Source organism: Lissotriton vulgaris, chromosome 1_2, assembly GCF_964263255.1.
Source record: "Lissotriton vulgaris chromosome 1_2, aLisVul1.2, whole genome shotgun sequence".
NCBI lineage: Eukaryota > Metazoa > Chordata > Amphibia > Caudata > Salamandridae > Lissotriton > Lissotriton vulgaris.
The window spans coordinates 100,689,962-100,705,003 of record NC_141686.1 but is presented as its reverse complement, the minus strand read 5'-3'; the positions used below and the strand labels follow the sequence as shown (position 1 = coordinate 100,705,003).

The following is a 15,042-nucleotide window of genomic DNA, read 5'->3' as shown; positions in this document are numbered from 1 at the left end:
GTATCCTTAGAAGAGTAACTTTGAAATGCGTTTGCTGGGTCTTCTGCTGCATTCCTACGTCCAGCTCTAATTCATTTTTTGATTAGCCCTCATTCAATTCCATATATGAATGAGAAGGAGAAATAAGAGGGCCCTTCGCTCTTTGAGAGAAACATGAAAAGACTGAGAACTGTGCAACTCCCAAACATTGGAGCCTTCGGCCATACTCCAGCCAACTCTTGCGGTTTAATACTTTTAAATCTTGATGTTGTTTAACAATACCAGCAGAAGGGATCAGGTTGACAGGCGCTGCAGTTCTCCAGTATGGGGCTGTCCAGATCATTACTCAATCTACCTTGCATTGGCACAGTATAAAATACGTCATGAAGTCTCCTATGAAAAGGTATACAAATCTGTTTGAATCACTTTTGTTAGTCAGGGGGACCCATTCGCTGGAAGGGGCAGGGAGGACAAAAATAGCTCATTGGTATAGAACACTGAATTAGCAGCTGATTTTGAGGTGGGAGAAGATCGAATAAACCAACCGGACCTCAATAAACGGTTTCTTAGTATGCAGTAGCCCGCAACCACTTCTAACCCAAAAGCGTAATCTCATCCTTTTGCAGAATCAGGCAAGCTTTCACCTGCTCAAGCTGAACTGACATTGGTCTTCTTGGCCAGCAAGAGTTACTCTCTTGAAGCTGTTGAGGCTAGAGAACAGAATGACGCATATTCATTCTTTATAATAACTCTTCTAGCCCTCCCACTCCATACCACTTTATAACTTCCAATGTGGCAGATGTCTTCCATCATTGTGACCCTTGCTGCTTTTCTCAACATTGGCTGGCTCGGCATAACAAGAAGGGATGAATGGCTACAGGAGAGCCTGAATTGTGCCTGTAAGGTTCTACAGGGAGTCACTGGCAGATAATGAGAAACTCAGCCCTAAGTTGGCTCTTCTCCCTCACTTTCTTTCTCCTCTCTCCCTCTACCTATCTCTCACTCTCTAAATACTAGTATCTATATTGTATTCACATCCCCTTCACAAACTTTCTGACCCTACTTCCTCTCTCCCTTAAATCAGTTCAACCCTCTTCTTTTCCTTTAGGAAACTCCACATCTTTTTTAAAGGCCCTTCCCATATTCACACTGCTTCTTGATAAGACATTATTTTTCTTTCTTTGCAGGATAGTGAAATAGATTTTCTTTAAATACGGTTGGCATACCATCAATTCATTACACCGTACTTTATCATTATCCTTACTTAAGCAATGCATTTCATCATTAGGACATGTGCTGTGTTTGCCGGGCATGGTGGCATGTGCCTGTTGTCCTAGCTACTTGGGAGGCTGAGGCTTGTGGATTGCTTGAGCTTAGGGGTTCTGGGCTGCACTCAGCTGTGTTGATCAGGTGTCCATGCTACGTTGGGTATCAATATGGTGTTCTAGAGGGAGCTCTAGAATTTCAGGTTGTGTAATGAGAGGTGCACCGACCCAGGCTGGAAACAGAGCAGGCCAAAGCTTCCATGCCCATCGGTAGCAGGACAGCACCTGAGAGCAGTAGGTGTAACACAGCTTGAGCAAAATAGTGAGACCTAGCCTCTAATTTTTTGACTCAAATGTGAACGTTTTGATTTTTACAAGATGGTAATGAATTATTTTTCCAAAACCAAATCTTTGTTTTTCTTTTGATATTTTTGCAGGAAGTACAATGAACATTTGAACTGGTCCGGGCATTCTAGCATAGCAGACAATTCTCCAGAATTGCAACATATTGCAACAACAAGCTAGCAGGTGGAGAGGACGGAAAACTCTGTGCAGCCTAGAATAGATGGCTGTGTGATTTTCTGCAAGAATGACTGAAATGCATTCTTCATTTTAGAGCACCTGTAGGATTAAATTGATCTGTCAAGTACAAAAGTATCCTTAGAAGAGCAACTTTGAAATGCATTTGCTGGGTCTTCTGCTGCATTCCTACGTCCAGCTCTAATTCATTTTTTGATTAGCCCTCATTCAATTCCATATATGAATGAGAAGGAGAAATAAGAGGGCCCTTCGCTCTTTGAGAGAAACATGAAAAGACTGAGAACTGTGCAACTCCCAAACATTGGAGCCTTCGGCCTTACTCCAGCCAACTCTTGCGGTTTAATACTTTTAAATCTTGATGTTGTTTAACAATACCAGCAGAAGGGATCAGGTTGACAGGCGCTGCAGTTCTCCAGTATGGGGCTGTCCAGATCATTACTCAATCTACCTTGCATTGGCACAGTATAAAATACGTCATGAAGTCTCCTATGAAAAGGTATACAAATCTGTTTGAATCACTTTTGTTAGTCAGGGGGACCCATTCGCTGGAAGGGGCAGGGAGGACAAAAATAGCTCATTGGTATAGAACACTGAATTAACAGCTGATTTTGAGGTGGGAGAAGATCGAGTAATCCAACCGGACCTCAATAAACGGTTTCTTAGTATGCAGTAGCCCGCAACCACTTCTAACCCAAAAGCGTAATCTCATCCTTTTGCAGAATCAGGCAAGCTTTCACCTGCTCAAGCTGAACTGACATTGGTCTTCTTGGCCAGCAAGTGTTACTCTCTTGAAGCTGTTGAGGCTAGAGAACAGAATGACGCATATTCATTCTTTATAATAACTCTTCTAGCCCTCCCACTCCATACCACTTTATAACTTCCAATGTGGCAGATGTCTTCCATCATTGTGACCCTTGCTGCTTTTCTCAACATTGGCTGGCTCGGCATAACAAGAAGGGATGGTTGGCTACAGGAGAGCCTGAATTGTGCCTGTAAGGTTCTACAGGGAGTCACTGGCAGATAATGAGAAACTCAGCCCTAAGTTGGCTCTTCTCCCTCACTTTCTTTCTCCTCTCTCCCTCTACCTATCTCTCACTCACTAAATACTAGTATCTATATTGTATTCACATCCCCTTCACAAACTTTCTGACCCTACTTCCTCTCTCCCTTAAATCAGTTCAACCCTCTTCTTTTCCTTTAGGAAACTCCACATCTTTTTTAAAGGCCCTTCCCATATTCACACTGCTTCTTGATAAGACATTATTTTCCTTTCTTTGCAGGATAGTGAAATAGATTTTCTTGAAATACGGTTGGCATACCATCAATTCATTACACCGTACTTTATCATTATCCTTACTTAAGCAATGCATTTCATCATTAGGACATGTGCTGTGTTTGCCGGGCATGGTGGCGTGTGCCTGTTGTCCTAGCTACTTGGGAGGCTGAGGCTTGTGGATTGCTTGAGCTCAGGGGTTCTGGGCTGCACTCAGCTGTGTTGATCAGGTGTCCATGCTACGTTGGGTATCAATATGGTGCTCTAGAGGGAGCTCTAGAATTTCAGGTTGTGTAATGAGAGGTGCACCGACCCAGGCTGGAAACAGAGCAGGCCAAAGCTTCCATGCCCATCGGTAGCAGGACAGCACCTGAGAGCAGTAGGTGTAACACAGCTTGAGCAAAATAGTGAGACCTAGCCTCTAATTTTTTGACTCAAATGTGAACGTTTTGATTTTTACAAGATGGTAATGAATTATTTTTCCAAAACCAAATCTTTGTTTTTCTTTTGATATTTTTGCAGGAAGTACAATGAACATTTGAATAGGGCTGGGCATTCTAGCATAGCAGACAATTCTCCAGAATTGCAACATATTGCAACAACAAGCTAGCAGGTGGAGAGGACGGAAAACTCTGTGCAGCCTAGAATAGATGGCTGTGTGATTTTCTGCAAGAATGACTGAAATGCATTCTTCATTTTAGAGCACCTGTAGGATTAAATTGATCTGTCAAGTACAAAAGTATCCTCAGAAGAGCAACTTTGAAATGCATTTGCTGGGTCTTCTGCTGCATTCCTACGTCCAGCTCTAATTAATTTTTTGATTAGCCCTCATTCAATTCCATATATGAATGAGAAGGAGAAATAAGAGGGCCCTTCGCTCTTTGAGAGAAACATGAAAAGACTGAGAACTGTGCAACTCCCAAACATTGGAGCCTTCGGCCTTACTCCAGCCAACTCTTGCGGTTTAATACTTTTAAATCTTGATTTTGTTTAACAATACCAGCAGAAGGGATCAGGTTGACAGGCGCTGCAGTTCTCCAGTATGGGGCTGTCCAGATCATTACTCAATCTACCTTGCATTGGCACAGTATAAAATACGTCATGAAGTCTCCTATGAAAAGGTATACAAATCTGTTTGAATCACTTTTGTTAGTCAGGGGGACCCATTCGCTGGAAGGGGCAGGGAGGACAAAAATAGCTCATTGGTATAGAACACTGAATTAGCAGCTGATTTTGAGGTGGGAGAAGATCGAGTAATCCAACCGGACCTCAATAAACGGTTTCTTAGTATGCAGTAGCCCGCAACCACTTCTAACCCAAAAGCGTAATCTCATCCTTTTGCAGAATCAGGCAAGCTTTCACCTGCTCAAGCTGAACTGACATTGGTCTTCTTGGCCAGCAAGAGTTACTCTCTTGAAGCTGTTGAGGCTAGAGAACAGAATGACGCATATTCATTCTTTATAATAACTCTTCTAGCCCTCCACTGCATACCACTTTATAACTTCCAATGTGGCAGATGTCTTCCATCATTGTGACCCTTGCTGCTTTTCTCAACATTGGCTGGCTCGGCATAACAAGAAGGGATGGATGGCTACAGAAGAGCCTGAATTGTGCCTGTAAGGTTATACAGGGAGTCACTGGCAGATAATGAGAAACTCAGCCCTAAGTTGGCTCTTCTCCCTCACTTTCTTTCTCCTCTCTCCCTCTACCTATCTCTCACTCACTAAATACTAGTATCTATATTGTATTCACATCCACTTCACAAACTTTCTGACCCTACTTCCTCTCTCCCTTAAATCAGTTCAACCCTCTTCTTTTCCTTTAGGAAACTCCACATCTTTTTTAAAGGCCCTTCCCATATTCACACTGCTTCTTGATAAGACATTATTTTCCTTTCTTTGAAGGATAGTGAAATAGATTTTCTTGAAATACGGTTGGCATACCATCAATTCATTACACCGTACTTTATCATTATCCTTACTTAAGCAATTCATTTCATCATTAGGACATGTGCTGTGTTTGCCGGGCATGGTGGCGTGTGCCTGTTGTCCTAGCTACTTGGGAGGCTGAGGCTTGTGGATTGCTTGAGCTCAGGGGTTCTGGGCTGCACTCAGCTGTGTTGATCAGGTGTCCATGCTACGTTGGGTATCAATATGGTGTTCTAGAGGGAGCTCTAGAATTTCAGGTTGTGTAATGAGAGGTGCACCGACCCAGGCTGGAAACAGAGCAGGCCAAAGCTTCCATGCCCATCGGTAGCAGGACAGCACCTGAGAGCAGTAGGTGTAACACAGCTTCAGCAAAATAGTGAGACCTAGCCTCTCTTTTTTTGACTCAAATGTGAACGTTTTGATTTTTACAAGATGGTAATGAATTATTTTTCCAAAACCAAATCTTTGTTTTTCTTTTGATATTTTTGCAGGAAGTACAATGAACATTTGAACTGGGCCGGGCATTCTAGCATAGCAGACAGTTCTCCAGAATTGCGACATATTGCAACAACAAGCTAGCAGGTGGAGAGGACGGAAAACTCTGTGCAGCCTAGAATAGATGGCTGTGTGATTTTCTGCAAGGATGACTGAAATGCATTCTTCATTTTAGAGCACCTGTAGGATTAAATTGATCTGTCAAGTACAAAGGTATCCTTAGAAGAGCAACTTTGAAATGCGTTTGCTGGGTCTTCTGCTGCATTCCTACGTCCAGCTCTAATTCATTTTTTGATTAGCCCTCATTCAATTCCATATATGAATGAGAAGGAGAAATAAGAGGGCCCTTCGCTCTTTGAGAGAAACATGAAAAGACTGAGAACTGTGCAACTCCCAAACATTGGAGCCTTCGGCCTTACTCCAGCCAACTCTTGCGGTTTAATACTTTTAAATCGTGATGTTGTTTAACAATACCAGCAGAAGGGATCAGGTTGACAGGCGCTGCAGTTCTCCAGTATGGGGCTGTCCAGATCATTACTCAATCTACCTTGCATTGGCACAGTATAAAATACGTCATGAAGTCTCCTATGAAAAGGTATACAAATCTGTTTGAATCACTTTTGTTAGTCAGGGGGACCCATTCGCTGGAAGGGGCAGGGAGGACAAAAATAGCTCATTGGTATAGAACACTGAATTAGCAGCTGATTTTGAGGTGGGAGAAGATCGAGTAATCCAACCGGACCTCAATAAACGGTTTCTTAGTATGCAGTAGCCCGCAACCACTTCTAACCCAAAAGCGTAATCTCATCCTTTTGCAGAATCAGGCAAGCTTTCACCTGCTCAAGCTGAACTGACATTGGTCTTCTTGGCCAGCAAGAGTTACTCTCTTGAAGCTGTTGAGGCTAGAGAACAGAATGACGCATATTCATTCTTTATAATAACTCTTCTAGCCCTCCCACTCCATACCACTTTATAACTTCCAATGTGGCAGATGTCTTCCATCATTGTGACCCTTGCTGCTTTTCTCAACATTGGCTGGCTCGGCATAACAAGAAGGGATGGATGGCTACAGGAGAGCCTGAATTGTGCCTGTAAGGTTCTACAGGGAGTCACTGGCAGATAATGAGAAACTCAGCCCTAAGTTGGCTCTTCTCCCTCACTTTCTTTCTCCTCTCTCCCTCTACCTATCTCTCACTCACTAAATACTAGTATCTATATTGTATTCACATCCCCTTCACAAACTTTCTGACCCTACTTCCTCTCTCCCTTAAATCAGTTCAACCCTCTTCTTTTCCTTTAGGAAACTCCACATCTTTTTTAAAGGCCCTTCCCATATTCACACTGCTTCTTGATAAGACATTATTTTCCTTTCTTTGAAGGATAGTGAAATAGATTTTCTTGAAATACGGTTGGCATACCATCAATTCATTACACCGTACTTTATCATTATCCTTACTTAAGCAATGCATTTCATCATTAGGACATGTGCTGTGTTTGCCGGGCATGGTGGCGTGTGCCTGTTGTCCTAGCTACTTGGGAGGCTGAGGCTTGAGGATTGCTTGAGATCAGGGGTTCTGGGCTGCACTCAGCTGTGTTGATCAGGTGTCCATGCTACGTTGGGTATCAATATGGTGTTCTAGAGGGAGCTCTAGAATTTCAGGTTGTGTAATGAGAGGTGGACCGACCCAGGCTGAAAACAGAGCAGGCCAAAGCTTCCATGCCCATCCGTAGCAGGACAGCACCTCAGAGCAGTAGGTGTAATACAGCTTGAGCAAAATAGTGAGACCTAGCCTCTCTTTTTTTGACTCAAATGTGAACGTTTTGATTTTTACAAGATGGTAATTAATTATTTTTCCAAAACCAAATCTTTGTTTTTCTTTTGATATTTTTGCAGGAAGTACAATGAACATTTGAATAGGGCCGGGCATTCTAGCATAGCAGACAATTCTCCAGAATTGCAACATATTGCAACAACAAGCTAGCAGGTGGAGAGGACGGAAAACTCTGTGCAGCCTAGAATAGATAGATGGCTGTGTGATTTTCTGCAAGAATGACTGAAATGCATTCTTCATTTTAGAGCACCTGTAGGATTAAATTGATCTGTCAAGTACAAAAGTATCCTTAGAAGAGCAACTTTGAAATGCATTTGCTGGGTCTTCTGCTGCATTCCTACGTCCAGCTCTAATTCATTTTTTGATTAGCCCTCATTCAATTCCATATATGAATGAGAAGGAGAAATAAGAGGGCCCTTCACTCTTTGAGAGAAACATGAAAAGACTGAGAACTGTGCAACTCCCAAACATTGGAGCCTTCGGCCTTACTCCAGCCAACTCTTGCGGTTTAATACTTTTAAATCTTGATGTTGTTTAACAATACCAGCAGAAGGGATCAGGTTGACAGGCGCTGCAGTTCTCCAGTATGGGGCTGTCCAGATCATTACTCAATCTACCTTGCATTGGCACAGTATAAAATACGTCATGAAGTCTCCTATGAAAAGGTATACAAATCTGTTTGAATCACTTTTGTTAGTCAGGGGGACCCATTCGCTGGAAGGGGCAGGGAGGACAAAAATAGCTCATTGGTATAGAACACTGAATTAGCAGCTGATTTTGAGGTGGGAGAAGATCGAGTAATCCAACCGACCTCAATAAACGGTTTCTTAGTATGCAGTAGCCCGCAACCACTTCTAACCCAAAAGCGTAATCTCATCCTTTTGCAGAATCAGGCAAGCTTTCACCTGCTCAAGCTGAACTGACATTGGTCTTCTCGGCCAGCAAGAGTTCCTCTCTTGAAGCTGTTGAGGCTAGAGAACAGAATGACGCATATTCATTCTTTATAATAACTCTTCTAGCCCTCCCACTCCATACCACTTTATAACTTCCAATGTGGTAGATGTCTTCCATCATTGTGACCCTTGCTGCTTTTCTCAACATTGGCTGGCTCGGCATAACAAGAAGGGATGGATGGCTACAGGAGAGCCTGAATTGTGCCTGTAAGGTTCTACAGGGAGTCACTGGCAGATAATGAGAAACTCAGCCCTAAGTTGGCTCTTCTCTCTCACTTTCTTTCTCCTCTCTCCCTCTACCTATCTCTCACTCTCTAAATACTAGTATCTATATTGTATTCACATCCCCTTCACAAACTTTCTGACCCTACTTCCTCTCTCCCTTAAATCAGTTCAACCCTCTTCTTTTCCTTTAGGAAACTCCACATCTTTTTTAAAGGCCCTTCCCATATTCACACTGCTTCTTGATAAGACATTATTTTCCTTTCTTTGCAGGATAGTGAAATAGATTTTCTTGAAATACGGTTGGCATACCATCAATTCATTACACCGTACTTTATCATTATCCTTACTTAAGCAATGCATTTCATCATTAGGACATGTGCTGTGTTTGCCGGGCATGGTGGCGTGTGCCTGTTGTCCTAGCTACTTGGGAGGCTGAGGCTTGTGGATTGCTTGAGCTCAGGGGTTCTGGGCTGCACTCAGCTGTGTTGATCAGGTGTCCATGCTACGTTGGGTATCAATATGGTGTTCTAGAGGGAGCTCTAGAATTTCAGGTTGTGTAATGAGAGGTGCACCGACCCAGGCTGGAAACAGAGCAGGCCAAAGCTTCCATGCCCATCGGTAGCAGGACAGCACCTGAGAGCAGTAGGTGTAACACAGCTTGAGCAAAATAGTGAGACCTAGCCTCTAATTTTTTGACTCAAATGTGAACGTTTTGATTTTTACAAGATGGTAATGAATTATTTTTCCAAAACCAAATCTTTGTTTTTCTTTTGATATTTTTGCAGGAAGTACAATGAACATTTGAATAGGGCTGGGCATTCTAGCATAGCAGACAATTCTCCAGAATTGCAACATATTGCAACAACAAGCTAGCAGGTGGAGAGGACGGAAAACTCTGTGCAGCCTAGAATTGATGGCTGTGTGATTTTCTGCAAGGATGACTGAAATGCATTCTTCATTTTAGAGCACCTGTAGGATTAAATTGATCTGTCAAGTACAAAGGTATCCTTAGAAGAGCAACTTTGAAATGCGTTTGCTGGGTCTTCTGCTGCATTCCTACGTCCAGCTCTAATTCATTTTTTGATTAGCCCTCATTCAATTCCATATATGAATGAGAAGGAGAAATAAGAGGGCCCTTCGCTCTTTGAGAGAAACATGAAAAGACTGAGAACTGTGCAACTCCCAAACATTGGAGCCTTCGGCCTTACTCCAGCCAACTCTTGCGGTTTAATACTTTTAAATCGTGATGTTGTTTAACAATACCAGCAGAAGGGATCAGGTTGACAGGCGCTGCAGTTCTCCAGTATGGGGCTGTCCAGATCATTACTCAATCTACCTTGCATTGGCACAGTATAAAATACGTCATGAAGTCTCCTATGAAAAGGTATACAAATCTGTTTGAATCACTTTTGTTAGTCAGGGGGACCCATTCGCTGGAAGGGGCAGGGAGGACAAAAATAGCTCATTGGTATAGAACACTGAATTAGCAGCTGATTTTGAGGTGGGAGAAGATCGAGTAATCCAACCGGACCTCAATAAACGGTTTCTTAGTATGCAGTAGCCCGCAACCACTTCTAACCCAAAAGCGTAATCTCATCCTTTTGCAGAATCAGGCAAGCTTTCACCTGCTCAAGCTGAACTGACATTGGTCTTCTTGGCCAGCAAGAGTTACTCTCTTGAAGCTGTTGAGGCTAGAGAACAGAATGACGCATATTCATTCTTTATAATAACTCTTCTAGCCCTCCCACTCCATACCACTTTATAACTTCCAATGTGGCAGATGTCTTCCATCATTGTGACCCTTGCTGCTTTTCTCAACATTGGCTGGCTCGGCATAACAAGAAGGGATGGATGGCTACAGGAGAGCCTGAATTGTGCCTGTAAGGTTCTACAGGGAGTCACTGGCAGATAATGAGAAACTCAGCCCTAAGTTGGCTCTTCTCCCTCACTTTCTTTCTCCTCTCTCCCTCTACCTATCTCTCACTCACTAAATACTAGTATCTATATTGTATTCACATCCCCTTCACAAACTTTCTGACCCTACTTCCTCTCTCCCTTAAATCAGTTCAACCCTCTTCTTTTCCTTTAGGAAACTCCACATCTTTTTTAAAGGCCCTTCCCATATTCACACTGCTTCTTGATAAGACATTATTTTCCTTTCTTTGAAGGATAGTGAAATAGATTTTCTTGAAATACGGTTGGCATACCATCAATTCATTACACCGTACTTTATCATTATCCTTACTTAAGCAATGCATTTCATCATTAGGACATGTGCTGTGTTTGCCGGGCATGGTGGCGTGTGCCTGTTGTCCTAGCTACTTGGGAGGCTGAGGCTTGAGGATTGCTTGAGATCAGGGGTTCTGGGCTGCACTCAGCTGTGTTGATCAGGTGTCCATGCTACGTTGGGTATCAATATGGTGTTCTAGAGGGAGCTCTAGAATTTCAGGTTGTGTAATGAGAGGTGGACCGACCCAGGCTGAAAACAGAGCAGGCCAAAGCTTCCATGCCCATCGGTAGCAGGACAGCACCTCAGAGCAGTAGGTGTAATACAGCTTGAGCAAAATAGTGAGACCTAGCCTCTCTTTTTTTGACTCAAATGTGAACGTTTTGATTTTTACAAGATGGTAATTAATTATTTTTCCAAAACCAAATCTTTGTTTTTCTTTTGATATTTTTGCAGGAAGTACAATGAACATTTGAATAGGGCCGGGCATTCTAGCATAGCAGACAATTCTCCAGAATTGCAACATATTGCAACAACAAGCTAGCAGGTGGAGAGGACGGAAAACTCTGTTCAGCCTAGAATAGATAGATGGCTGTGTGATTTTCTGCAAGAATGACTGAAATGCATTCTTCATTTTAGAGCACCTGTAGGATTAAATTGATCTGTCAAGTACAAAAGTATCCTTAGAAGAGCAACTTTGAAATGCATTTGCTGGGTCTTCTGCTGCATTCCTACGTCCAGCTCTAATTCATTTTTTGATTAGCCCTCATTCAATTCCATATATGAATGAGAAGGAGAAATAAGAGGGCCCTTCACTCTTTGAGAGAAACATGAAAAGACTGAGAACTGTGCAACTCCCAAACATTGGAGCCTTCGGCCTTACTCAGCCAACTCTTGCGGTTTAATACTTTTAAATCTTGATGTTGTTTAACAATACCAGCAGAAGGGATCAGGTTGACAGGCGCTGCAGTTCTCCAGTATGGGGCTGTCCAGATCATTACTCAATCTACCTTGCATTGGCACAGTATAAAATACGTCATGAAGTCTCCTATGAAAAGGTATACAAATCTGTTTGAATCACTTTTGTTAGTCAGGGGGATCCATTCGCTGGAAGGGGCAGGGAGGACAAAAATAGCTCATTGGTATAGAACACTGAATTAGCAGCTGATTTTGAGGTGGGATAAGATCGAGTAATCCAACCGGACCTCAATAAACGGTTTCTTAGTATGCAGTAGCCCGCAACCACTTCTAACCCAAAAGCGTAATCTCATCCTTTTGCAGAATCAGGCAAGCTTTCACCTGCTCAAGCTGAACTGACATTGGTCTTCTTGGCCAGCAAGAGTTACTCTCTTGAAGCTGTTGAGGCTAGAGAACAGAATGACGCATATTCATTCTTTATAATAACTATTCTAGCCCTCCCACTCCATACCACTTTATAACTTCCAATGTGGCAGATGTCTTCCATCATTGTGACCCTTGCTGCTTTTCTCAACATTGGCTGGCTCGGCATAACAAGAAGGGATGGATGGCTACAGGAGAGCCTGAATTGTGCCTGTAAGGTTCTACAGGGAGTCACTGGCAGATAATGAGAAACTCAGCCCTAAGTTGGCTCTTCTCCCTCACTTTCTTTCTCCTCTCTCCCTCTACCTATCTCTCACTCACTAAATACTAGTATCTATATTGTATTCACATCCCCTTCACAAACTTTCTGACCCTACTTCCTCTCTCCCTTAAATCAGTTCAACCCTCTTCTTTTCCTTTAGGACACTCCACATCTTTTTAAAGGCCCTTCCCATATTCACACTGCTTCTTGATAAGACATTATTTTCCTTTCTTTGAAGGATAGTGAAATAGATTTTCTTGAAATACGGTTGGCATACCATCAATTCATTACACCGTACTTTATCATTATCCTTACTTAAGCAATGCATTTCATCATTAGGACATGTGCAGTAATTGCCGGGCATGGTGGCGTGTGCCTGTTGTCCTAGCTACTTGGGAGGCTGAGGCTTGTGGATTGCTTGAGCTCAGGGGTTCTGGGCTGCACTCAGCTGTGTTGATCAGGTGTCCATGCTAAGTTGGGTATCAATATGGTGTTCTAGAGGGAGCTCTAGAATTTCAGGTTGTGTAATGAGAGGTGCACCGACCCAGGCTGGAAACAGAGCAGGCCAAAGCTTCCATGCCCATCGGTAGCAGGACAGCACCTGATAGCAGTAGGTGTAACACAGCTTGAGCAAAATAGTGAGACCTAGCCTCTCTTTTTTTGACTCAAATGTGAACGTTTTGATTTTTACAAGATGGTAATGAATTATTTTTCCAAAACCAAATCTTTGTTTTTCTTTTGATATTTTTGCAGGAAGTACAATGAACAATTGAACTGGGCCGGGCATTCTAGCATAGCAGACAATTCTCCAGAATTGCAACATATTGCAACAACAAGCTAGCAGGTGGAGAGGACGGAAAACTCTGTGCAGCCTAGAATAGATGGCTGTGTGATTTTCTGCAAGGATGACTGAAATGCATTCTTCATTTTAGAGCACCTGTAGGATTAAATTGATCTGTCAAGTACAAAGGTATCCTTAGAAGAGCAACTTTGAAATGCGTTTGCTGGGTCTTCTGCTGCATTCCTACGTCCAGCTCTAATTAATTTTTTGATTAGCCCTCATTCAATTCCATATATGAATGAGAAGGAGAAATAAGAGGGCCCTTCGCTCTTTGAGAGAAACATGAAAAGACTGAGAACTGTGCAACTCCCAAACATTGGAGCCTTCGGCCTTACTCCAGCCAACTCTTGCGGTTTAATACTTTTAAATCGTGATGTTGTTTAACAATACCAGCAGAAGGGATCAGGTTGACAGGCGCTGCAGTTCTCCAGTATGGGGCTGTCCAGATCATTACTCAATCTACCTTGCATTGGCACAGTATAAAATACGTCATGAAGTCTCCTATGAAAAGGTATACAAATCTGTTTGAATCACTTTTGTTAGTCAGGGGGACCCATTCGCTGGAAGGGGCAGGGAGGACAAAAATAGCTCATTGGTATAGAACACTGAATTAGCAGCTGATTTTGAGGTGGGAGAAGATCGAGTAATCCAACCGGACCTCAATAAACGGTTTCTTAGTATGCAGTAGCCCGCAACCACTTCTAACCCAAAAGCGTAATCTCATCCTTTTGCAGAATCAGGCAAGCTTTCACCTGCTCAAGCTGAACTGACATTGGTCTTCTCGGCCAGCAAGAGTTCCTCTCTTGAAGCTGTTGAGGCTAGAGAACAGAATGACGCATATTCATTCTTTATAATAACTCTTCTAGCCCTCCCACTCCATACCACTTTATAACTTCCAATGTGGTAGATGTCTTCCATCATTGTGACCCTTGCTGCTTTTCTCAACATTGGCTGGCTCGGCATAACAAGAAGGGATGGATGGCTACAGGAGAGCCTGAATTGTGCCTGTAAGGTTCTACAGGGAGTCACTGGCAGATAATGAGAAACTCAGCCCTAAGTTGGCTCTTCTCTCTCACTTTCTTTCTCCTCTCTCCCTCTACCTATCTCTCACTCTCTAAATACTAGTATCTATATTGTATTCACATCCCCTTCACAAACTTTCTGACCCTACTTCCTCTCTCCCTTAAATCAGTTCAACCCTCTTCTTTTCCTTTAGGAAACTCCACATCTTTTTTAAAGGCCCTTCCCATATTCACACTGCTTCTTGATAAGACATTATTTTCCTTTCTTTGAAGGATAGTGAAATAGATTTTCTTGAAATACGGTTGGCATACCATCAATTCATTACACCGTACTTTATCATTATCCTTACTTAAACAATGCATTTCATCATTAGGACATGTGCTGTGTTTGCCGGGCATGGTGGCGTGTGCCTGTTGTCCTAGCTACTTGGGAGGCTGAGGCTTGTGGATTGCTTGAGCTCAGGGGTTCTGGGCTGCACTCAGCTGTGTTGATCAGGTGTCCATGCTACGCTGGGTATCAATATGGTGTTCTAGAGGGAGCTCTAGAATTTCAGGTTGTGTAATGAGAGGTGCACCGACCCAGGCTGGAAACAGAGCAGGCCAAAGCTTCCATGCCCATCGGTAGCAGGACAGCACCTGAGAGCAGTAGGTGTAACACAGCTTGAGCAAAATAGTGAGACCTAGCCTCTCTTTTTTTGACTCAAATGTGAACGTTTTGATTTTTACAAGATGGTAATGAATTATTTTTCCAAAACCAAATCTTTGTTTTTCTTTTGATATTTTTGCAGGAAGTACAATGAACATTTGAACTGGGCCGGGCATTCTAGCATAGCAGGCAATTCTCCAGAATTGCAACATA

The 15,042-nt window shown here is 42.8% G+C and overlaps 8 non-coding genes across 8 annotated transcripts; all 8 read left to right on the top strand.

Moving 5' to 3' along the window:
• The first annotated feature begins 1,283 nt into the window (after positions 1 to 1,283).
• LOC147734223 (signal recognition particle RNA) lies at positions 1,284 to 1,583 on the top strand. Its single transcript, XR_015308129.1, has one exon.
• Positions 1,584 to 3,181: 1,598 nt separating this feature from the next.
• On the top strand, positions 3,182 to 3,481 carry LOC147734222 (signal recognition particle RNA). The gene has a single exon (XR_015307934.1).
• A 1,597-nt stretch (positions 3,482 to 5,078) lies between these two features.
• Positions 5,079 to 5,378, top strand: LOC147734221 (signal recognition particle RNA). The gene has a single exon (XR_015308017.1).
• A 1,598-nt stretch (positions 5,379 to 6,976) lies between these two features.
• On the top strand, positions 6,977 to 7,276 carry LOC147734220 (signal recognition particle RNA). The gene has a single exon (XR_015307702.1).
• A 1,601-nt stretch (positions 7,277 to 8,877) lies between these two features.
• On the top strand, positions 8,878 to 9,177 carry LOC147734219 (signal recognition particle RNA). The gene has a single exon (XR_015307850.1).
• A 1,598-nt stretch (positions 9,178 to 10,775) lies between these two features.
• On the top strand, positions 10,776 to 11,075 carry LOC147734218 (signal recognition particle RNA). Its single transcript, XR_015308280.1, has one exon.
• A 1,600-nt stretch (positions 11,076 to 12,675) lies between these two features.
• LOC147734217 (signal recognition particle RNA) lies at positions 12,676 to 12,975 on the top strand. The gene has a single exon (XR_015307992.1).
• A 1,598-nt stretch (positions 12,976 to 14,573) lies between these two features.
• LOC147734216 (signal recognition particle RNA) lies at positions 14,574 to 14,873 on the top strand. Its single transcript, XR_015307870.1, has one exon.
• Positions 14,874 to 15,042: the final 169 nt, after the last annotated feature.